Source organism: Bubalus bubalis, chromosome 9 (assembly GCF_019923935.1).
Source record: "Bubalus bubalis isolate 160015118507 breed Murrah chromosome 9, NDDB_SH_1, whole genome shotgun sequence".
Lineage (NCBI taxonomy): Eukaryota > Metazoa > Chordata > Mammalia > Artiodactyla > Bovidae > Bubalus > Bubalus bubalis.
Window position 1 is genome coordinate 88,054,338 of NC_059165.1, and position 25,014 is coordinate 88,079,351.

At 38.8% G+C, this 25,014-nt stretch overlaps 1 protein-coding gene across 8 annotated transcripts in view; it reads left to right on the top strand.

Annotated features, from left to right (window-relative positions):
• CDC42SE2 (CDC42 small effector 2) overlaps positions 1-25,014 on the top strand; it is a 118,575-nt gene that overhangs the window by 30,447 nt on the left and 63,114 nt on the right. For 7 of the 8 annotated variants that reach the window (XM_025293051.2, XM_044947856.1, XM_044947853.1 and 4 more), the window contains one exon: positions 884-1,042. The exons of the other annotated variant lie outside the window; for it this stretch is intronic. The gene's annotated coding sequence lies outside the window, so the exon portion shown is untranslated. The remainder of the gene's footprint in view (positions 1-883; positions 1,043-25,014) is intronic. 8 annotated transcript variants of the gene reach the window in all.

Genomic DNA, 25,014 nt, shown 5'->3' on the forward strand with positions numbered 1-25,014 from the left:
AGTGGATTTACCAGTTCAGTCTGGATGTGTTAGGTTTTAGACCTGTTGTTTGTTGACTGTTTTAAGTGCTTATATGTTTATCTGGAGGACTATAAATGAAGAAATACATACTTTAGGTTAAAAATAGACCTGAGATCACATAAATAGTTACTTGCAGAATTAGATCTCAAACCTAGCGACCTCTGACTCCCGAGCCAACGTGGTTATTCTTATGCTGTATTGTATCCACAAGGCAGAAAAACAGACTTGGCTTTGATAGTGATAAATATTGCCCATGAGCTACTATAAATATATAGCAGAGTTTGCAAGTTCAGATGCCAGCAGACTCCAGACAGCTAACTGTAAGATGGATTATGATAGAAGAGAGTGACGACATGTATGGAGAACTGCAAAACCCATATCCCATCTGAAAGATTAGCTGCTGATCAGCTCTAGCAGATTATTACCAGGTGGGAAAGTGGGCCCAGTATTGCCAGATCTTCTGGCTTTTTTTCTTTTTTCCTCCAAGAGAGGTCAGATAATTTGATTTTTATGTGAAGTCATCTAATTTATGAATGTCGGCAGCTCTCCTTTAGCACCCTGTGTAAGCCAGCCTGTGTGCTGCCACCAAACACAAATGTGTATTGGATTCCACCCAGCACACAAGAGTTGCACCTGGTATATTGTGGACACTACAGTAAATTTACATGATGGGAAAGGGTGGCAACTGTAATAACTACATTGCACCCTTTGAAGTATAAGTTGCTTAGTTTGAACATTGGACTTAGTGAATCTGGTGTTTAAATTCGGTTTTCATGTGGATCAGTTAATCATAGGTGGGTGGGGGAGGAAGGAATTGCTCCCGGCAGCTTTTTGCCTCCTAATTGCATGCTTTCATTTGCAGATAGGACCAGCTGGGAGTGTGTGGATTTTTGAGTAAAACCTCGAACCCAAATGAGCAGAAACCATCAAGGAACAACACCGACAGTGAGTCTGCAGTCATCTGTATGCATAATACGGAATGTTCTCAACCCAGAGATAGCTCTTTTGAAAGGAGTGAGTGGTGAGTCTGACTATCCCCACTGGTGATTAATCTAAATCCTTCCCATAAAGAGAGGACTACTCCTGCATGCTTAGCATTTACCGACTGTCGAATAGTAAGCTAATTTTTGTGTTACAGAAAATGACTCCAGCATGGTTTAAGAGAATTCTTTACTGCTTTTTCGGAGAAGGCAATGGCACCCCACTCCAGTAACTCTTGCCTGGAGAATCCCATGGACGGTGGAGTCTAGTGGGCTGCAGTCCGTGGGCTCACGAAGAGTCAGACACGACTGAGCGACTTCACTTTCACTTTTCACTTTCATGCGTTGGAGAAGGAAATGGCAAACCACTCCAGTATTCTTGCCTAGAGAATCCCAGGGACCGCAGAGCCTGGTGAACTGCCGTCTATGGGGTCGCACAGAGTCGGACACGACTGATGCGACTTAGCAGCAGCAACAGTGTGTTTAATGTATGTTTGCAGTTCGACTTTCTTCTTCATTTAGACACATCCCTTCCTTTGCCTATGTATTTTCTGTCATTTTTGTTCCCCACCAGTCCAAATCATACCATCTTCCAAGGCTTGTCTTCCTTGATCTATTCAGCCATCTTTAAAGAGATGGTCATCATAGTTATAGCATCCAGTCTAATCTTCTTTATGTAGGTCTCATTGCCTTTGGAAGTGATTGTTCCAAAGGACTGGGCATGAGATCCAGTTTTGGCCAATGGGAAATAAAAGGAAAGTCAGAGAGAAGCTATTGGGAAAGGTTTTCTTGCTTTTGAGAAAAAAGAAAAGAAGTGGTCCCTCCTCCAGAGCTTGTTTTATTTGAATGTGACCTCTGAAACTGTTGTAGCTCTTGTGCTACCAGCCTGAAGGGTTATTCCCTTACCTAAAGAAGGGCAGAGGTAAGAGAATTACAGAGAAGTAGAACTGGGCCTGGGGAAGGAAATGGCAACCCACTCCAGTGTTCTTGCCTGGAGAATCCCATGGACGGAGGAGCCTGGTAGGCTGCAGTCCATGGGGTCGCACAGAATCGGACACGACTGAAGTGACTTAGCAGCAGCAGCAGCAGCAGAACTGGGCCATATTCACTGTTCCTTTACATTCACTAGTCTTCACGGTAGATTACTTTATTATGTGACACAGTACACTGTCTTACCGTTTAAGCAGTTTTGCTTTTAGATTTTCTGTTACTTGCTCTGAAAATCATCCCAGTTCATTGATTCCCCTCTTTCTTTTTACCCACTGGCATTTATACGTCCTTATGTTCTGAACTATCTAGTAATGTTTGTATGTATTGCCTTTGTAGCACATTATAAGCTTTGTGATGTCAAGGACTGTGTTTATGTCCCTGATGTGTGTGACACATTTATGTCTTCTTAAAAAGGTCATCATTGTACATTTAACTGAACTAAATTATTTGAACAGTAGAGAATTTGGAACGTCAGTTCATAGATTTAAATCATTATGTTCTTTTTATGCACGTTTCTTTAACCACACTGCTTTTCTCTAGTGAAGTTTGGCTTCTCATTTAAGATGACTTGTGTGTAACACATTTTCAGGTAGTTAGTTCTACTCAGTTTGCTGTTTGTTTTTATTCAACTTTGCCATGAAAATCAGCTCCTCTCTTGTATGTTTGAAAATTGGCTTTTAATCCCATATAGGTTTTGCTATCTTCTCTGTCAATATAGATGGAATCGTTTACCTTCTGTTTTCTCTGCTAATTATAGGAATGAGAACTGGTAAGAACGTCATAAATGAGGAATAATTTGTGTTTGGCTTTGCAGTGCACGTTGACAGAAAGACTTCCTGACGCGTGCATCTCTTCTGTTCTTAGGGCCTGGTTTTGTGTACAGAGATTGAGGAAGGAGGGTTGATAATGATCTAGTGTCTTTGAGGAGCCTTGAGTCACAGGATGGAGTATTTAGCTGATTCTATTTTAAATTTATTTTATTTTTTAATTTTTTGGCTGCTTCTGGTGGCAGGCAGGATCTCAGTTCCCCAACTAGGGAACAAACGTGTGCCTCCTGCAATTGAAGTGGACTTTTAACCACTGGACCCAGGGAAGCCCCAAGATGATTCTATTTTAAAACTCGTTAAAACCACCTTTCCTCCTCCTCTAACTCAAGATATCCATGTAGTTGTTTTCTTTAGATTATGCTATTATAATCTTGAAAAAGTGAAAAAAGAACCTTGTTTTCTTCCTGAAAATCTAGTTTTGTTTTCAGCTTTGTTAAGGAATATCATAAACCTTTGTTGTAATCTGCTAATACATTCTGAATCCTTCAAAATGATTTATATTCAGGGAAGAATTTACTTTTTTATTGTTGTTCTGTGATTAAATGGGGGATAATAACTTTTTAAGAAGATAGGGAAAGTTGAGTAATGTGCTTGAACCATTATTTTTAATTCAATAATGTCATTATTTAGCAAAATAAGTTCAGATCACCAAGGTACTTTATTTCATGTAGGAATGAAACATATCTTAACCTCTGGCAGTCATGGCAGACATATGATCTAAATCAATCAGAATGATCTTTGGCATTTGCTAGAAATACTGGGATCAAGATACTTTTTTTCCTGCTGAATTTCAGCCCGGCAACTATCTTCCAACCATAAAAGGAAAGTCAGTTGAGTAAGAAGCCAACAGGGAAGGAGGAGATAGAGCAGAAACACCCTGATCACCTTTGTTGAGATGCTGAAGCAGTTCTTCCCTAAAGATGGTATAAGTGAAGTTGCTCAGTCCTGTCTGACTGTTTATGACCCCCATGGATTGTAGCCTACCAGGCTCCTCAGTCCATGGACTTTTCCAGGCACGAGTACTGGAGAGGGTTGCCATTTCCCTTTCCAGATGGTATACCTAGGCTTTATTCAGTTACTGAGCCAATAAGTCCCAAAGCGTCATAGCATCAGTTCAGTTCAGTTCAGTTTGGACTCTTTGTGACCCTGTTGACTGCAACATGCCAGGCTTCCCTGACCATCATCAACTCCTGAAGCTTGCTCAAACGCACGTCCATGGAGTCGGTGATGCCATCCAACCATCTCATCCTCTGTTGTCCCCTGCTTCTCCTGCCTTCAATCTTTCCCAGCATCAGGGTATTTTCCAGTGAGTCAGTTTTTCGCATCAGGTAGCCAAAATATTGGAACATATACAACAACGCATATACATCTTTATTATAACCTTTTCTATATCATATAATGATAACTCAAAGGACTTGCCAAGACTTGAATTGTGAAATAGGCAAGTCTCTGATACAGGTGTGCAAGGTGGCAGATAGTGCAATCCTTTTTTTGATTTTTTTCAGGTATTAAGTACAGAGTTAAGGTGGTAAACAAATATGTAATCTCTACCATTACTGGTGGAGCTTAATGTGACAGAAAGAGGCTGACAGTATCGGAACAACCCTCCTAATGAATAGGTTCCTGACTGTGGTTTGGTCCTAGAGGAAAAGGAGTAGCCATCATTCATACTGATTTAGTTCTTTGGGGGAGATGCCTGCTGAACCCTTGCCTCCTCTGGAACTGTAAAACAGTTGTGCAGAACCAGGGTTTTGGTTGACTTTTTTAAAAGGTAATATGTTGTTATTGGTTTTTTTCGTAAGAAGACATGAGACTCTTACAGGACAATCCTTTATTCCAAATCTTGGGGCCAGATATAGTTTGAAATTTTGTACTTTTTTAGATTTCAGAAAGGTTCGTGTGTGTTTAACGTAATACCTCTTTTGTTTATGGAAGGGACACATAGCTTTCTATTATTGATAATACAAATAGTAATGTCTTTCATTAAATGACAGGCTTGGTGTACTTTTCAGCATTACCTTAACTGTTTGATAAATTACATTGATTTTTACACTTGAGAAAATTGAAGGCATTAGGTGACTTCAGCTAGGAAGTAGAGTTGAGATTTCAACTCATATCTGCTTGACTCTGAGGACTGTGTCCTTAACCACAGCTCTACTGCCTCTTTAGTGTGTTATTACAGCTTAAATTTATGTATTGCTAACATTAGGAAGATTACTACTTTTTGATAAATTTCATCCGTTAATTAAATTCATTTAGAATTTCTGAGAGTGCAATCCTTATTTGTAACGAAACATAATTTGCTTTATCCTGTCCAGATTTTATATCTTACATGGTTTGCTTACCAGCTGCATTGGCTGGAACTCATAGAACATTGTGATTACAATGAGCATCTTGTCTTGTTCATTAATTTAATGCCTCTCATGTCTCACAAAACATTACATTAATTGGAACGTCTACAGTGTTCACCACTGAGCATGAAGCCAGCCTTTTGGTTTTCTTTATAAATGAAATGTTAAAGAGATCAATTTACTTCCATTTTATTAAGAATTTTTAAAAATTCTGTTTTAACATCTGTAAGGGCCATATTTCAAAGTGTTAATTGTTGCCATGTCATAATTGCTCAAAATTAAAAGTTCAGTTATTTCTGTCTACTTACCCTGTGTTTCCATTTTAATCTCTGGTAGTCTTTAAACTTATATCTTTGGTAAATTTATTAGTATGCATTTAAAAATATGTTTATTATACTTTATAATTTGCTGACTTATATTTACATATTGTTTTTTAAATATGTGAGCTTAGCATATAATAGGAGCTCAACGAATATATGTTGAATAAGTTAATTTTTATGATTACCTAATTAGTGAGGCATCATGATAGCATGTTTTTGTTAGTGATAGGGAAATGGTATATTAATTTTACTGAGGGAAAAAAATTCCAGAAAATACATGTTTAATATTAAATTGTGGTTTTCTGATTTTTTTGTTCATGTGACTGATTTCTCATCCTATAATTTTCATTCTGACTTGATGGCACCTTGCTATAGGGCACTAGCCTACTTGAAACTGTCAGGTGGCTTTAGGAATTACACACACACATACACACACACGAGGAATAATTTGCTCACCAAATGTGAAAGAATGAAGAAATGTGTACATTATAGAAAATGAGTAAGCTGCAAAGGTTGAATAGGATATTCATTTAAACAATGCCTCTGAATGGCTCCAAATTTCTCCTATAACTTGTAAATATCAATCAAGAAGGAGCTTGGGTGATTATGAGGGCATAGATTAATGATATTAGCTCTTCAATTTTGGCAATGGGAGCCAATATATCTGTCCTTATTTATAGCTAGAAAATATTGTTGAAAGTCTGATTAACTTTTTTAGTTTAGGGAAATGGAAATTGATATTAAATCTCTAGTTTTTTGGTTAATGGTCCAGGTATAAGTACCAGAAATAACTGCCATCTGAGGGGCAATGCCATGCTTATGTAAATAGACTTGGTAGCCCTAATGTTGGACCACTTACCAACTAACATACATATATATAATAAGCCATACCACAAGAGAAGACTCTACACATGGACATCACCAGATGGTCAACACCAAAACCAGATTGATTATATCCTTTGCAGCCAAAGATGGAGAAGCTTTATACAGTCAGCAAAAACAAGACTGGGAGCGGACTGTGGCTCAGATCAGGAACTCCTTACTGCCAAATTCAGACTTAAATTGAAGAAAGTAGGGAAAACCACTAGACCATTCAGGTATGACCTAAATCAAATCCCTTATGACTATACAGTGGAAGTGAGAAATAGTTTTAAGGCACTCGATCTGATAGACACAGTACCTGAAGAAATATGGACGGAGGTTCGTGACATTGTACAGGAGACAGGGAGCAAGACCATCCCCAAGGAAGAGAAATGCAAAAAAGCAAAATGGCTATCTGAGGAGGCCTTACAAATAGCTGAGAAAAGAAGAGACACGAAAAGGAAAGATATACCCATTTGAATGCAGAGTTCCAAAGAATAGCAAGGAGAGAGAACAAAGCCTTCCTTAGCAATCAGTGCAAAGAAACAGAGGAAACCAATAGAATGGGAAAGACTAGAGATCTCTTCAAGAAATTAGAGATACCAAGGGAACATTTCATGCAAAGATGGGCTCGATAAAGGACAAAAGTGGTATGGACCTAACAGAAGCAGAGGATATTAAGAAGAGGTGGCAAGAATACACAGAAGAACTGCACAAAAAAGATCTTCACGACCCAGATAATCACTAAGGTGTGATCACTCATACTCACCTAGAGCCGGACATCCTGGAATGTGAAGTCAGGTGGGCCTTAGGAAGCATCACTATGAACAAAACTAGTGGAGGTGATGGAATTCCAGTTGAGCTATTTCCAATACTAAAAGATGATGCTGTGAAAGTGCTGCGCTCAATACGTCAGCAAATTTGGAGAACTCAGCAGTGGCCACAGGACTGGAAAAGGTCAGTTTTCATTCCAGTCCCAAAGAAAGGCAATGCCAAAGAATGCTCAAACTACCGCACAATTGCACTCATCTCATGCGCTAGTAAAGTAATGCTCAAAATTCTCCAAGCCAGGCTTCAGCAATATGTGAACCGTGAACTTCCAGATGTTCAAGCTAGTTTTAGAAAAGGCAGAGGAACTAGAGATCAAATTGCCAACATCCGCTGGATCATGGAAAAAGGAAGAGAGTTCCAGAAAAACATCTATTTCTGCTTTATTGACTATGCCAAAGCCTTTGACTGTGTGGATCACAAGAAACTGTGGAAAATTCTGAAAGAGATGGGAATACTAGACCACCTGACCTGCCTCTTGAGAAACCTGTATGCAGGTCAGGAAGCAACAGTTAGAACTGGACATGGACCAACAGACTGGTTCCAAATAGGGAAAGGAGTACCTCAAGGCTGTATATTGTCAACCTGCTTATTTAACCTATATGCAGAGTACATCATGAGAAACGCTGGGCTGGAGGAATCACAAGCTAGAATCAAGATTGCCAGGAGAAATATCAGTAACTCCACATATGCAGATGACACCACCCTTATGACAGAAAGTGAAGAAGAACTAAAGAGCCCCTTGATGAAAGTGAGAGGAGAGTGAAAAAGTTGGCTTAAAGCTCAGCATTCAGAAAACAAAGATCATGGCATCCGGTCCCATGACTTCATGGGAAATAGATGGGGAAACAGTGGCTGACTTTATTTTTCTGGGCTCCAAAATCACTGCAGATGGTGATTGTAGCCATGATATTAAAAGACGTTTACTCCTTGGAAGGAAAGTTATGACCAACCTAGATAGCACATTAAAAAGCAGAGACATTACTTTGCGAACAAAGGTCCATCTAGTCAAGGCTATGGTTTTTCCAGTGGTCATGTATGGATGTGAGAGTTGAACTGTAAAGAAAGCTGAGTGCCGAAGAATTGATGCTTTTGAAGTGTGGTGTTGAAGACTCTTGACAGTCCCTTGGACTGCAAGGCGATCCAGCCAGTCCATCCTAAGGGAGATCAGTCCTGGGTGTTCATTGGAGGGACTGATGCTGAAGCTGAAACTCCAATACTTTGGCCACCTGATGTGGAGAGCTGACTCATTGGAAAAGGCCCTGATGCTGGGGAAGATTGAGGGCAGGAGGAGAAGGGGACGACAGAGGATGAGATGGTTGGATGGCATCACCAACACAATGGACATGGGTTTGGGTGGACTTTGGGAGTTGATGCTGGACAGGGAGGCCTGGCGTGCTGTGGTTCATGGGGTTGCAAAGAGTGGAGACTACTGAGCAACTGAACTGATAGCAGCTGGGTTTTATTGTAGCTATTGCCCTATGTCCTTACTGTAAAGGCCATGATTTCCATGAGGAAATAAAAAAAGCAGCCCTTCTTTGGTTTTGATTAAGGAGTATTTTCTGGCAGCATGAGAAAAGACACTCTTCTGTGCTTTATGGATGGAAGACATCCATTTCTTTTTTGAAGAGTAGTCATGCAGGATACCATTTTCATTTATTACTACTATTTGTTAATATTTGTGAATGCTTTTAGTGCACATGTTTGCTAAAAAATGCTTGTAGGGAATGATACTAAATGAAATGTGTTAATCTTAAGGTAGAGATAGACATTTCCTGTCCAAGATCATATTCCCGTGGTTCTCTATTTCTGTAGTTCTCTTTAAAGATGGTTGCCTTAAAAAAATAAAAAGTTCATCTGTAAAACTCACTAAAAAGTTTAGTGCTGTATATATTGTCATTGGGCTTTAATGCCCAATAAGAAAGACTAAGTATTGCTTCTTAAATATTGCAGTGCTTTCATACCTAATTATTTAACATCTTTAGGCCTTCTGACTTTTCCCTGATTCCCTCAGATACTTCAAGGAGTTAACAAGGCAGATTTGTCAGTAGAGCAAACAAATCGTTTTAAAATTTATAATTCTGAAAAGTTTAATAAATTAAACTTGGAAATTTAGCATATCAAATTTTCTTGTCTTTCAAATATCTTAGTAGAGCATAAAGTATGATAATAATAATGTTCGTATGGATGTATTTAATAGCACATGACTATTAATACTGATTGATTGCTATACTTTCCCAGAGTTAAGAGATTTGTCCACCAAAATGGAAACAGTTACTGTCTTAGGCCAGTTAAATCAGTGTGATTAAAAATCATAACTATGATGCTGATATAAATAAAGCTATTTGGGTCAAAAACTATAGAATAAGAGTGGATTTCTGAAGAAAGAAGTGTGAGACTCGCAGAGGCCTAGCCAAGACTTAGCTGGCGATTATTAGGGTGAGTGCTTTTCTTGGGCTGCAGATCAAGCCTTATAGTCTTACTCAACATTGTAGGTTTTAATTGCATTGAACTCAGTATATTTACCTGATATACTGGTGTGTTTTTTTAGTTCTCCACTTCAGGGTAGAAAGATAGTTTTTTTCCCTTTAAAATGCTGGAGTTAGGGGACCCTTTTAGGATTGGTAATACAGATGTTCCAGTGTGTTGTTTTTTTTTTGTTTTTTAATGTATTTGTTTATTTTTGGCTGTATCAAGCCTGTGGCATGTGGGCCTATTAGTTCCAGGGATTGAACCCACGTCCCTTGAGTTGGAAGGCAGATTCTTAACCACTGGACCACTGGGGAAGTCCCTCTGATGCGTTGTTAGTGGGAGTGTACGTACATTTTCTTAGAAGATTTGGAAAATATCTGTCAAAACTTAAAATGCCTCCCCCAAATTAAAATATATAAACAGACCCTTTGATTCTTCAGTTTGACTCCTTGAATTTATCCTAGACATAAATCCCACTGTCTCATATCCCATATTTGTGAATTTACAAGATAATTTCTTGCAGCCTGATTGTAGTCGTAAAAAATTAGGAACAACACAACTTCCCACCTGTTGAAAGTGGGTTACACCTGTAAGATAAAATACAGCCTTTCAAAAGCGAGAGAGGCAGTTTTTTTTTTAAGTTTCTGAAACTGCCTGATTTCCAAGATACAGAGTTGAATGACAAAGCAAGGTGACAAATAATGTATTTGGTCTCATGAAAATATTTTTTAAAGGAAAAAATTTATATTCTTGTGTATCATTAGAATTTCTGTGAAGGGCTTATACCAGAAGCTAATATTGGCAGCTGTGTCTTGGGAAGAGAATTTTGTGGCTAGGGATAATGATGAGAAGAAAATTTAGTTTTCATGATTTACTTTTGTTTCCTTTGAGTTTTACACCATGATGGTATATTACCTAAGTACCTGACCAAAACAAGCAAAAATCCAGATTAATATGCGGTACTTAGTTTAAAAAACAGTTCATTCCATTTTTCATCTTTACTAACTCATGAAAATCTGTAAGGGTGAGACCTCCAATTACTTTAAAAATGTTTTTATTGTGGTAAAAAACATGTAACATAGAATTTACTATCTTAGTTTTAAGTGTGTAGTTGAGTAGTGCCAAGTATAGTCACATTGTTGAGAAACAGATCTCTGTAACTGTTTCATCTTGCAAAGCTGAAACTCTATAACCATTAAACAACTCCCTTTTTCCTCCTGTTGCCAGCCCATGGTAATGACCATTCTGCTCCGTTTTCTGTGAATTTGACTATTTTAGCTTGGGCCTGGGTTCTGTCCCTGGTCAGAGAGCTAAGATCCTACAAGCCATGCACGCAGTATGGCCGAAAAGAAAACAAAACAACTCTGACTATTTTACACCTCATGTAAGTGGAATCATAGGACATCTGTCTTTTTATGACTGGTTTATTTCACTTAGCATAATATCCTCAAGCTTCATCCATCCATGTGATAGGATTTCCTCCTTTTTAAGACTCCACTGTATGTATGTATCATGATAATACTTTGTATATAAATCGCATTTTGTTTATCTGTTCATTGGCTCAAAGACATTTGCCTTGATGCTGCCGCTTGTCTTACGTGAATAGTGCTGGTAACAACATGGGTGTACAGATACTCTTCCAGATCCTGCCCTCAGTTCTTCTGAGTACATGGCGGACATGGGAGTGCTGTGTCATACAATAGAATTATTTCTACATTTTTGAGGAACCTCCATATTGTTTACCATAGGAGCTGCACTACTTTCATTTCAGTTCAGTCGCTCAGTCGTGTCCGACTCTCTGCGACCCCATGAATCGCAGCACGCCAGGCCTGCCCGTCCATCACCAACTCCTGGAGTTCACTCAGACTCACGTCCATCGAGTCAGTGATGCCATCCAGCCATCTCATCCTCTGTCGTCCCCTTCTCCTCCTGCCCCCAATCCCTCCCAGCATCAGAGTCTTTTCCAGTGAATCAACTCTTCGCATGAGGTGGCCAAAGTCCTGGAGTTTCAGCTTTAGCATCATTCCTTCCAAAGAAATCCCAGGGCTGATCTTCAGATGGACTGGGTGGATCTCCTTGAGTCCCATTTTGCTAACAAACAGTGCACAAGGGTTCCTTCCAGTTTTTTCGCATCCTCATCAACACTGATACTGTTTAATTTTTTTGATAGTAGCCATGAAAATGGACATGAATTGATCTCAGGCAGTATTTTTAACAAGTTTAAAATCATTATATAATGTACTTCTTCTGGTACATTTACTTAATTTCAGTTCAGTCATCAAATATGCAACATGTGGTCACTTTTTAGAACTTTTTTTCTTTTCTTCCAGTGTGATTTGTTGCTGTAACTTCAGATCTGTGTTGTATAATGAGATCTTCAAAGGTCTCTGCCTCCCTCTCTCTGTCTTCCCTATTTTTTTCTTCTGTTTAACCAGGAATGAAACACCCAGGGAACAGACTAGCTATATTAATTAACCCCAATGAATTTTGCTAACTTTACTTCTTTTCTCTAATATAGTTAAAATTTGAAGGTTCTGCATGTTACAAGAATCCCAATGGTGTATCAGTATTAAAAATGTTACATTTTAATTTTAAAAGAAACCTCAATTTTACTTTGCAACAGACTATCTAACCACTTTAATACTTTTCACTGAAACTAGTTTTACCTTCATGATCTTGACAGTCTTGTGTTAACTTTTCTCATAAGATGAATTTAGTCATAAATTGTCTTTTAAAAGTACAGTTAAGCAGTGTTTAAGCAGGGGATTTTATCCAGAGCACAAAAGTACATGAGATTCTATTCTAGTAAGAAAAGGAAAAATAGTGTAAATTGTTCTTCAGGTTTTTTCTTCTTTTACAAGACAATTTTAGAGGCATGAATAGTTCTACAACAAAATTAAGAGCTAATAAGGTATTTTACAATTTGAGTAAATTACTTGCAGTTTTTTCCTTAACTTGAAGTTTCTGAAATTATCATCACATAAGTGTGTATTGTCTTGCAAATGTTTGTCCTTTAGAATTATTTAGTAGTAGTGTTTAGAAGTGTTATTACTCATATTGTGTGAGTATCCAGCTATATAATGACATCATACTCACTGGAAGTCACTTTGAAATAATTATTATACATCATATGTATTTGAAGTCATTTAAAAGTTTTTTTTGCTAGACATTAAGTTCTTTATTATGCAGTTCTGTTCCTTTATGAGTTGTTTGAGTTATTTAAAACAGCTGCTGCATTTGTTACATTTGGTGTGTGAGTTGATGGAGAAGGCTGCTAAGTAGTGGAATGGCTTGGAAAGGGTGGGGGTGTAATCCTCGCTGTGAGTTTTGAGAAAAGATAATGAAATCCTTTATGTCCCTTTCTATAGACCTGCATTTCAAAGACTTACATTTTAATAAGAATTGGTTGTGCAGCTGCAACCCTGGCAACAAGGCCTGGGAGAGAAGAATTGGGGCAGCCTTCCAGAAATCCAAGGCAGGCAGTAGTCTCGTGTGGAGCCGAGCTAATGAAAATGATAAAACTATAAAGCACTTAGTAGAAATAAGACCAAGTACTTTCTTTGGCAGGATAGATGTTGAAATTTTCCATACAGTATTTTATTAGTTATAAAGTCCAAAAGCTGCCATAAGCTACTCCTGTGCAATAAAAAGTAGCTATATTATACTCTCCTTTAGTATAAAGATACCATAAATACTTCCAGAAGCTAATGTTTCTGTAAATTCTATCTGAAATATAAATGTTATTGGCTGTTTCTTGATGAAGTCTAGACATTATCAAAACACAAGCTACCAAGCTTATCAGATTTTTAAAAGCAAACTTTTAAGTTTTAATAATTAGAAAATTAAATGCTCATAGTAGTTTTAATGTAAATTTCTCATGTTGTTTGGATTTTTTAGATCCCGCTCAAATAGTAAAATTTGTTAGACATACCCTCTTTTCAACACTATGACGATGGCTATAAATATATCCTTAAACCATGGATTATTGCCTGGTTGTTAGGTAATTTAGGTTGTATCTCGGAGTTTCCCTCTTACCGTAGTAAGTATTGCAATGAAACATTTTTTTGGCATATAGGGTTGTTTTTTTTCCTGAATTACTCGGGATTACTTCTGGATTTCCAAAAGTGATATTTCTGCATTACATGTAAACTTTTAAAAGTACTATCAACTCACACAGTATTCTTAATATTCCTGATGGCTCAGACAGTAAAAAATCCTCCTGCAGTGCAGGAGATCTGGGTTCAATCCTTGGATTGGGAAGAACCCCTGGAGAAGGGCATGACAGCCCACTCCAGTATTCTTGTCTGGGAAATCCCATGGACAGAGGAGCCTGGCGGGCTACAGTCCATGGGGTCTCAGAGTCAGGCACGACTGAGCAACTAAACATTTGCACTTTCATACTCAATATTTGTAGGAATGAGCTTTTTTCTTTCATGTTTGGCTCTTGACACGCTTAAATCTTCAGTTCTCTCTTTAATTCTGGGAAATTTATTCTCATTGTTTCTTAACATGTTTGTTGTTTTTTTGAAACATTTTGTTTTTTCCCTTCCTTCAGAAATTCCTATTATCTTGATGTCTTCTTTTCATACTCAGTATTTCCCCTTGATTCTTTTTTTAAGATTATCTTTTAAAAAAATACTTATTTTAACTTGGCTACTCCGGTTCCTAGTTATGGCACTCAGGATCTTCTATCGTGGCATGGAGAATCTTTAGTTGTGGCTCTTGGGATCTACTTTCTCAACCAGGGATCAAAGCTGGGCCCCCTGTATCGGACATGTGGAGTCTTAGCCACTGGACCATTAGGGAGGTCCCTCCACTTGATTCTTTTCCCTAGATTCTTCTGAGTTCATACTACTCAGTATCCCCCCTCGGTCTCTTCATTCCTGGAGCATCTAATCCACTAATTCTGCATTAGTGGTTGGGTTGTTTGGTGTATTATGTGTCTTTTATAACCATTTTATGGCTTGCTCCAAATACTTATTTTAGCTAGTAAGCTAATAATTCTTTGGGAAGGAATATTATCCACTTAGTCTAATAATATGGATTAGGGAATGGCCAAGAGCCAGACCTTCGTTTGTGTTGGTCTGAGTGAGTTTAAGAGAGGAGGGGCTTGATCTCGGGTCAGACAGCCTCCTGGCATTGAAGTGCTGTTAGGTTTTTCTGTTGGCTACTACTGCGTTAGGCCGCTTCTGATCAGGGTTTGTTTTTTAAACTCGTAGAGATTTTAAGAGGTGGTTTCCTTGTATCGTAATTCACCGCCATTCTATAGTGTTTTCTGAGAGGAGAAGGACTGAGAAGAGTAAATGACCTCAGGGTAGTCCGTTCGTACCAGTTTTCATGAACTTTCCCCTCATAGGCCTTTTGTGCTGTCCTGACTTCATCCTGCTGACAAAGATACGAGCTGTTCTGCTCATTTCTGGTAAGGGGCAATCAAGGGAAAGATAAAGGCAGACTGAAAAAAGCTTTTTAGTTTTTTAAAAACTAAAAAAACAAAAACAAAAAATCTTGCCTTTTGACTCCTGCCGCCCTTTGCTCCTGACTAGAGGTCTCCAGTGTCTACTCAGCACAATCAGTGGAAATTTATCCCCATCAGTTTTTGTGCTTTTTTTATGCTGGTCCTGGAATCCAGACTGACTGCTTTTTTTTTTCCCTCAGGGCTTTATTTTGGAGGATGAGACCGTTAGCACATGATTGTTTATCATCTTGATAGAAATTGGATGACCTCATCTGAGTTAATAATGATAAATTTTAAAGATTTTCTTTAAAACATGTGAAAATCTTTAATGGAAAAGTAGAACTTCACTGGTACTCCAGTGATGGAGAGTCTGCCTGCCAGTGCAGGGGACACGGGTTCAATCCCTGGTCCAGAAAGATCCCACATGCTCTGGGGCAGGCAGGCCCGCACACCACAACTACTGAAGCCCATGCACCTAGAGCCCGAGCTCTGCAACAAGAGAAGACACCACAGTGAGAAGCTTGTACACTGCAGCTAGAGAATACTTGCCACAACTAGAAAAGCCCACGCCCCATAGTGAAGCCCAGTGCAGCCATAAATCACTAAATAAAGTTGGGGAGGCAGATGTCTCATGGGGGAAAAAAAGAAGACAAGTATATGCATGAAAAATATAACAAATTATGTGAAAACAAAGTATCTGAAACCTTAGTGGTTTAAAATGACAGCTATTTTATTAAATTTAGAAGATGAGGAATTTGAGCAGGTCTTGGTAAGTCTTCTCTTACATGAGGCATCAACAAAGGTCATCAGATAGTCTTAGCTAGCATGTGGTCTGGACTGCAGAATCATTTGCCTGTTGCTCTGGCTGAGGAGGCTGGGAGTCCGGGCTCAGCTGGGACTCCTAACCTGTGTGCCTGAAACACTTGTGGTCTTCCCAGCATGGCAGTCTTAGTGTTGTTGGACTTCTGAGCACAAGGTACCAGGCTTTTTGTGACCTCATCAGTTCAAGATCATGACTTCAGCTTCATTCTTTTGGTGAAAGAAGTCACCTAGGTTGTTTGAATTTAAGGTAGGGAATTTCTTTCTCTCTCATTTGGAGGCCTAATCAAGAATTTGCAGCCATCTTTACTAGATCACATACAGTTATTAGAATTTTGTGTTGCTGATTGTTGTTTTTAGGAGTATTATCATTAGCGGCTTGGCTCAGGAAATTTTGCCCTTCTCCCATCTCAAGGGGATTCTCTAGAGTAGAGATAATCACATACTTTTCCAGTTCGTTTTTATAATTCTTTTACCTACAGCAGTGGTTCTTGAATACTCCATTCTCCATCATTTTGACTGGAGACAATTTTGGTTGTCACAACTGGTAGAGAGGGATGCTACCGGCTTTTTACCAGATAAGGCCTGCTGCTGCTAAGTTGCTTCAGTCGTGTCCGACCCTGTGTGACCCCATAGACGGCAGCCCACCAGGCTCCCCCCGTCCCTGGGATTCTCCAGGCAAGAACACTGAAGTGGGTTGCCATTTCCTTCTCCAATGCATGAAAGTGAAAAGTGAAAGTGAAGTCGCTCAGTCGTGTCCGACTCTTTGCAACCCCATGGACTGCAGCCTACCAGGCTCCTCTGTCCATGGGATTTTCCAGGCAGTAGTCCTGGAGTGAATTGCCATTTCCTTCTCCAGGGGATCTTCCTGACCCAGGGTTAAACCTGCATCTCCCGCATTGTAGACAGACGCTTCACCATCTGAGCCACCAGGGCAGTCAGATAAGGGCTAGGGACGTTGCTAAATGCGTTTCAGTGCACAGGACAGTACCCTCCCCCACCAAAAAAAGAATTATCTGGCCCCCAAAAACAGTAGCCTGGAGGTAGAGAAACTAACCCTTTGTTGCTGTTCAGTTGCTTGGTCGTGTCTAACTCTTTGTGCCCCATGGCTGCAGCACGCCAGGCTTCCCTGTCCTTCACCATCTCCTGGAGCTTGCTCAAACTCATGTCCATTGAGTTGATGATGTCATGCAACCATCTCATTCTCTGCCCTTCCCTTCTCCTCCTGCTTTCAGTCTTTCCCAGCACCAGGGTCTTTTCTAATGAGTCGTCAGTTCTTCGTATCAGGTGGTCAAAGTATTGAAGTTCCAGCTTCAGCATCAGTCCTTCCAGTGAATATTCAGGATTGATTTCCTTTAGGATGAACTGGTTTGATCTCCTTGCTGCCCAAGGGACTCTCAAGAGCCTTCTCCATCACCACAGTTCAGAGGCATCAGTGACTTGGTGCTCAGCCTTCTTTATGGTCCAATTCTCACATCCATACATGACTACTGGAAAAACCATAGCTTTGACTCTATGGACCTGTGTCAGCAAAGAAAACAACCCTGTCTCACAGTAATCTTGCAATGTTGGTATAATCCTTATGAGAGAAAACTTTAACTCAGAGAGGTTATAGACTAGTGCCACTTAACTAATAAGTGGTAGAACCTAGTTTTAATTCATTGTTGTTGTTGTTTTTTTTGCAAATATTGGGACGCATTACCATGTTAAGTGCTATAAGAGATAATAATTTGGAGTCTGTCTTGATGGAGTTTACAAGAATCTGTATGTCATAAATGTTATTTAACACAGCATTGAACTGTACCTTAAAAAAGTAAGAGAAAGTGGTTTGCCATTAAGTTATTTAACATATCTGAGCTGTGGTTTCTTTATTTCCAAAGTAAGGATAATACTTACCTCTTAAGATTATAGAAATTAGATAGTGTTTATTGAAATACACACAGTGTAATATCTGACTAGTGTTCATTTTTTTTTTTTTTGGTAGGGGTTTACAATTTAGTTGAACCTTTCTTTGTAATTTTCTATCACTGATTTTTCTTATATAAAACAAAAACAGACTGGAAAATCCAAGAATATTGAATTTTTCATGTATGACCTGATATGATTTAAGTTTATGGACCAGAAATAGTCCATATTTTTTTCATTTTTTTAAAAAATTGAAGTATAGTTGGTTAACTTTTTTTTTTTGTGGCCATGCCACACTGCTTGTGGGATTTCAGTTTCCCATTAGGGATTAAACTTGGGCATGGCAGTGAGATCCCAGAATCGTAACCACTAGGCTACCAGGGAACTTCCTCTTGAGTAACAATATTACATTAGTTTCAGGCGTACAAAATAGTGATTCCAAAAAAAAAAGTAGTGTCTTTATAACTTAAACTCAATTTAAAGTTACTACAGAATAAAGCTGTATTTCCCTGTGCTGCACAGTATATCCTTGTTGCTTGTCTGGTCCATGTTGTTGAGTGATATTTTCTGTTTCTGAAATCATTTTCATCATCATACCATCATTATGAAAGTTTCTATTATTACATGCTCTCCTTTGAATATAAAAATGAAGATCTTGTTTTAAATGGAATTAGAAAACTCCCCCCATTATTGTTTAGAGTTATTTTATAAGGTGATTCAAAAAGGTTTGAACCTTTAAAACATTTATTATTTAGTTACCTTGTTATACTTAGGCAAGTAACCATGTTTGTACTAAGGAACTACTGTTGTTTCTGTAATGCTCATTCAGTACCTTGTCTGTAACACAGCACGTGGCTACCTTATGGTCTGATTCCTCTCAGGCTTTTTGTTGGTAGCACATGATCTTTGATGGTTGAAATGGCAGCCAGGTTGAATGCCTTTAGTTCCTGATGTCTGTAAGGAATATGTAGTCCCAACTCTATAGTTTTCTTTTTACATATCCCCACACTAGAAGTGTGGTGTAATAGTTGTGAATTCTGATGGCTATTATTTCAAAGGCAATCCAAATTTTGGATCAGAATGGCCAGTCTAGCATGATGATGGGTATTCATTAAAGAGCCTCAGGATTGCGTGAGGCAGGAGAAATTTTCCTGTTGGAAAATGAAGTTGTGGAGACTTACATAGTTGTAGGAAAAAATAGCAGTTTTTTCTCACTGTGTTTTTCTCTACAAAGAAGAATGACTGAAAACCCAATGTGCAGTATGATATGGCACAAAAACAGTAGCTTTCAGGTGAATTCCTTGTATGTTCCATTGCAGTCTGCTCTCTGTCATGGCCACATATATGGGCATTCTGGAGCTTTACTTTTCCCCTTAAATAGAGCTTGGTCTTCTCCTTGAACCTTGAGCAACCCTACAGTTATCCATATGATTTTTATCTTATCGGACTCCATCAGGGGTGGAAACAGATGGGAATACCAAGAATTCTACGTCAGTACCTTAGTGAATATGCCACAACTGTGAACTACTTGAATGCCTAGCTCTCCTTGTCAGAGTCCTGGGACGTAACTGAATAAAACCTAACAGTGAATTAGAAGTAGAAGGTGATCCTGCAGTTTGGTGCTTACTGCATATTTATGTTCAGCAAGGTTAGTGTGTAATAAAATTTTTTAAACTTTTAGTTCTGTTCTAACCACTCCCTTTTGATCATTACCATGTTCAGAGGGCCTAGTACATAGCAGTTGCTCAATAGTATCTGTCAGATATACGTATGTGGTCAGTTGACCCTAGAACATGAATTTCAACTGCTTGGGTCCACTTATATGGGGATTTTTTTCCCAGTAAATATGTCCTACATGATCCACAGTTGATTGAATCTGTGGATGTGGAACTGTGTACGAAGCACTGAGTCTAAAGTTATACTCGGATTTTCTACTATGGGAAGGATCTCAACCCCCTAACTCTTGCATTGTTTAAGGGTCAACTGTATTATATCAATAATACATGTATCCGTGTATGGTGAAATCCTGAAATCAGAATGCATGCTGAAGTTTATTTCTGTTATCCAGTTAACAGGTGTTCAGTTCAGTCAGTTCAGTTCAGTCACGTCCCACTCTTTGTGACCCCATGAATCGCAGCACGCCAGGCCTCCCTGCCCATCACCATCTCCCAGAATTCACTCAAACTCACGTCCATCCAGTCGGTGATGCCATCCAGCCATCTCATTCTCTGTTGTCCCCTTCTCCTCCCACCCTCAATCCCTCCCAGCATCAGAGTCTTTTCCAATGAGTCAACTCTTTGCATGAGGGGGCCAAAATACTGGAGTTTCAGCTTGAGCATCATTCCTTCCAAAGAATACCAGGGCTGGTCTCCTTTAGAATGAACTGGTTGGCTCTCCTTGCAGTCCAAGGGACTCTCAAGAGTCTTCTCCAACACCACAGTTCAAAAGCATCAATTATTCAGCGCTCAGCTTTCTTCACAGTCCAACTCTCACATCCATACATGACCACTAGAAAAACCATAGCCTAGACTAGATGGATCTTTGTTGGCAAAGTAATGTCTCTGCTTTTCAATATGCTATCTAAGTGGTCATAACTTTTCTTCCAAGGAGTAAGCGTCTTTTAATTTCATGGCTGCAGTCACCATCTGCAGTGATTTTGGAACCCAAAAAAATAAAGTCTGACACTGTTTCCACTGTTTGCCCATCTGTTTCCCATAAAGTGATGGGACCAGATGCCATGAACTTCGTTTTCTGAATGTTGAGCTTTAAGCCAACTTTTTCACTCTCCTCTTTCACTTTCATCAAAAGGCTCTTTAGTTCCTCTTCACTTTCTGCCATAAGGGTGGTGTCATCTGTATATCTGAGGTTATTGATATTTCTCCCGGCAATCTTGATTCCAGCTTGTGTTTCTTCCAGCCCAGCGTTTCTCATGATGTACTCTGCATAGAAGTTAAATAAGCAAGGTGACAATATACAGCCTTGACGAACTCCTTTTCCTATTTGGAACCAGTCGTTGTTCCATGTCCAGGTCTAACTGTTGCTTCCTGACCTGCATATAGGTTTCTCAAAAGGCAGGTCAGGTGGTCTGGTATTCCCATCTCTTTCAGAATTTCCCACAGTTTCTTGTGATCCACACAGTCAAAGGCTTTGGCATAGTCAATAAAGCAGAAATAGATGTTTTTCTGGAACTCTCTTGCTTTTTCTATGATCCAGCGGATGTTGGCAATTTGATCTCTGGTTCTTCTGCCTTTTCTAAAACCAGCTTGAACATCAGGAAGTTCACAGTTCACATATTGCTGAAGCCTGGCTTGGAGAATTTTGAGCATTACCTTACTAGCGTGTGAGATGAGTGCAACTGTGCAGTAGTTTGAGCATTCTTTGGCATTGCCTTTCTTTGGGATTGGAATGAAAACTGACCTTTTCCAGTCCTGTGGCCACTGCTGAGTTTTCCAAATTTGCTGGCATATTGAGTTCAGCACTTTCACAGCATCATCTTTCAGGATTTGAAATAGCTCAACTGGAATTCATCACCTCCACTAGCTTTGTTCCTAGTGATGCTTCCTAAGGCCCGCTTGACTTCACATTCCAGGATGTCTGGCTCTAGGTGAGTGATCATACCATCGTGATTATCTTGGTCGTGGAGATCTTTTTTGTACAGTTCTTCTGTGTATTCTTGCCACCTCTTCTTAATATCTTCTGCTTCTGTTGGATCCATACCATTTCTGTCCTTTATTGAGCCCATGTTTGCATGAAACGTTCCCTTGGTATCTCTAATTTTCTTGAAGAGATCTCTAGTCTTTCCCATTCTGTTGTTTTCCTCTATTTCTTTGCATTGATCGCTGAGGAAGGCTTTCTTATCTCTTGCTGTTCTTTGGAACTCTGCATTCAGATGCTTATATCTTTCCTTTTCTCTTTTGCTTTTCGCTTCTCTTCTTTTCTCAGCTATTTTTAAGGCCTCCCCAGACAGCCATTTTGCTTTTTTGCATTTCTTTTCCTTGGGGATGGTCTTGATCCCTGTCTCCTGTACAGTGTCACGAACTTCAGTCCATAGTTCATCAGGCGCTCTATCAGTTCTAGTCCCTTAAATCTATTTCTCACTTCCATTGTATAATCATAAGGGATTTGATTTAGGTCATACCTGAATGGTCTAGTGGTTTTCCCTACTTTCTTCAATTTAAGTCTGAATTTGGTAATAAGGAGCTCATTATCTGAGCCACAGTCAGCTCCCGGTCTTGTTTTTGCTGACTGTATAGAGCTTCTCCAACTTTGGCTGCAAAGAATATAATCAATCTGGTTTTGGTGTTGACCATCTGGTGATGTCCATGTGTAGATCAGAAAGTTATTGATTACCTGCTTTAATTTGAAGAAAGAAATACCAAGAAAAGAAGCTAAATGTACATGTGCTTTTTAATTTCCTTATGGTTACACTGCACTAAAGTTCAATATAGCAATGGAAAACTCTTTTTTCAATAGATAATACAACACAAGCATTATACATTTTCTTTGTGGCAACATGTTCTTTGTGTTGCCCCCAAGTTGAACTACCTTTACTATTACCTTTGAGATTAACATTCTTTAAGATAACCTGTTTTAAAACAGCATTCCTATATTTATGTTTACATGTAAACTGTTAACACTTTTTATAGAATATATTAAATTTCATTCTGGACCTGGAAGATAGAAAGGTGATAGAGAAGTATTTTTACCTTACATTGTTTTCTCTAAGCAACCAAAAAGACTTTTAAACCACCCGCTGTAGTCCCACATGGATATATTTTTTACTTTTTCTTTAACATTGTCACAGCACTAACTCGTCCGTAGTCAAAGCTGTGAATGCTTTCATAGGCCTTTTAAATAGTCTGGATACTCAGTATTGGTTTATGTAAATTCCATTTTTTTTTTTTTTCCAGTTAAAAGTACACCTTATTCTTGAAATTGTGTGTGGGCTTACGAAGGTGAATAGCAGAGTTGCTTACTTTTTCAAGGTATTTTGAAGATCATTTAAAATATGAAAATACCTTATTTTAACTTTTGGGAATGTTATTTTACCCTGTTTTTTTAAAATAATTATATAACTTGACTTATGGCTTTGATAAGAAAACATTTAAAAGCTAAAATAACAGCAAGTTTTCCCCTGAAGAGCTTAGTGATTCTTCTTTTGGAGAAATACAAACTCATACTAACTAAAGGCAGCATATTTCTCCTGTGTGCGCCTTAGAACACAGGTTAGAATTCCAGGTAATTTTCAATTTGTAATTGAAAGCATTGATTCACATTTTCTCTGGAAAATTCCCAAGGGGTTTTATTGTGGTATTTTCTAGATTTTTTTTTTTTAACCTGTAGATTCAGTTCTGTATGTACATGTGGATATTTTCTTTTTCTTTTTTTAAAGTCATTTGGCTCTTTTAAACTATAAATTTTATCTTAGTACTTGAAGCAGTAGTCCAGTTACCATTATTAGTTTTGTTTGTTCCAATGGTTCGTATTTGTAATGAGTTTGATTTATTTTGGTAGGTTTTATTTGTAGTGAAGTTAATGGCAGTGTATTTGTTGAAATCTTTCAGAATTTTCTCCACTTGTCGCTTCAGTCCCAGGTGACTTTACTAAGGGCTTATTTTTTCTGCATTGGTTTCCTTTCCTCCACACTAAGAATAGGAAAAGCTGTTCGGTCTTAAGGATAAGCTTGTGGAGACCTAAGCAACTGTGGGAAAAAATGATAATTTATGGTAAGTTTGAGAGCGCCAAAGCTGTATGTAAATTGGTCGTCTGACCAGTCTTTAGCAAAGGACATATGTTTGTCTTGGGTACTGTCATTGTTCATCTTTAATTTGCCAGTGGTGTGAACTGTGTAAGTAAAATGTCTTCTTTGTGGCTTTTTTGTTTGTGCTAGACGTTTGGCTTGAGAAGAAACTGGATAACCTACCTTAGTCATCTCTTGTAGGGTATTATAGACACTTTGATAATACAGTTTGAAGTTAATTTTTGTGGCAGTGTTGGAGCGAAGAAATTTGAAACAACTAAGTGTACTCTTTAGCTTGACATAGTTCTGTTATTATAACAAATCTTCTAAACTTTTTTCTCAGCCAAAAAATATCACTGGTTGCTGAAAATGTATCATCCTGCCTCCCCCAGGAAAAATACCAAGTTAACAAAAAGTCCTAAGGCAGTAGTCTCAAGGCAGGACACAGTCAAATGGAAATCACAGTGAGCTTTGATGCTCTCTGGGGATGAATCTGAAACACCGTATCAAAGCCTGGTCTGAACCTTACCTTGTTCCACACCCAGATAAATGATTGTACTTTGTGCCTTATCAGCTTTCACATTCCCAAGGGATGGATGGGGTGGTACTCCATGCTGGACCAGGAAGCTTGGATTACATACTTCTCATTCTTCAAGCCTTTAATTAACTGCCCTCCTCCTCTTGCAAAACAGACAAGGCAGCCGGTTCAGGTAGTAAGTAGGTATTGTATGCATTCCCCTCAACAAGTTTAATCTTCTGATATACATAGCCTTCTACACTAAGTGAAAAACCTTACTAAATATAATTTATTATGAGTGTATTTTTTTGGTAATTAATAAGTGATAGGTGGAGTAAGGTAGAATTCCTTATTCGACTATCAACTGAAAACTCTCTATTGTTAATCTTACTGTATGCTCTACTACCTTAGTACTGCTTTTGCTTTATTTATCATAATACTTGCCCTCTTTTTTTTTTTAATACTTGCCCTCTTAAATATAAAATTATAATAAACATACTCATGTAGTTTTGTATGCATGCTACTTTGTCTCAGAAAGATAGATGGACTAGAAAAATCTTTGTCTGCTTGCCTAGATAAGCATCAAGGAAGCTTGTCTCTGCTCAGTTCTCTGGGCTTCCCTGGTAGCTCAGCTGATAAAGAATCTACCTGCAGTGCAGGAGACACTGGTTTGATTCCTGGGTCAGGAAGATCTGCTGGAGAAGGGATAGGCTACCCACTCCTGGGCTTCCCTTGTGGCTCAGCTGGGAAAGAATCTGCCTGCAATGCAGGAGACCTGGGTTTGATCCCTGGGTTGGGAAGATCCCCTGGAGAAGGGAACGGCTACCCCTTCCAGTATTCTGGCTTGGAAAATTCCATGGACTGTATAGTCCATGGGGTCCCAATGAGTTGGACACAACTGAGCGACCTTCACTTTCACTTTCCCTGG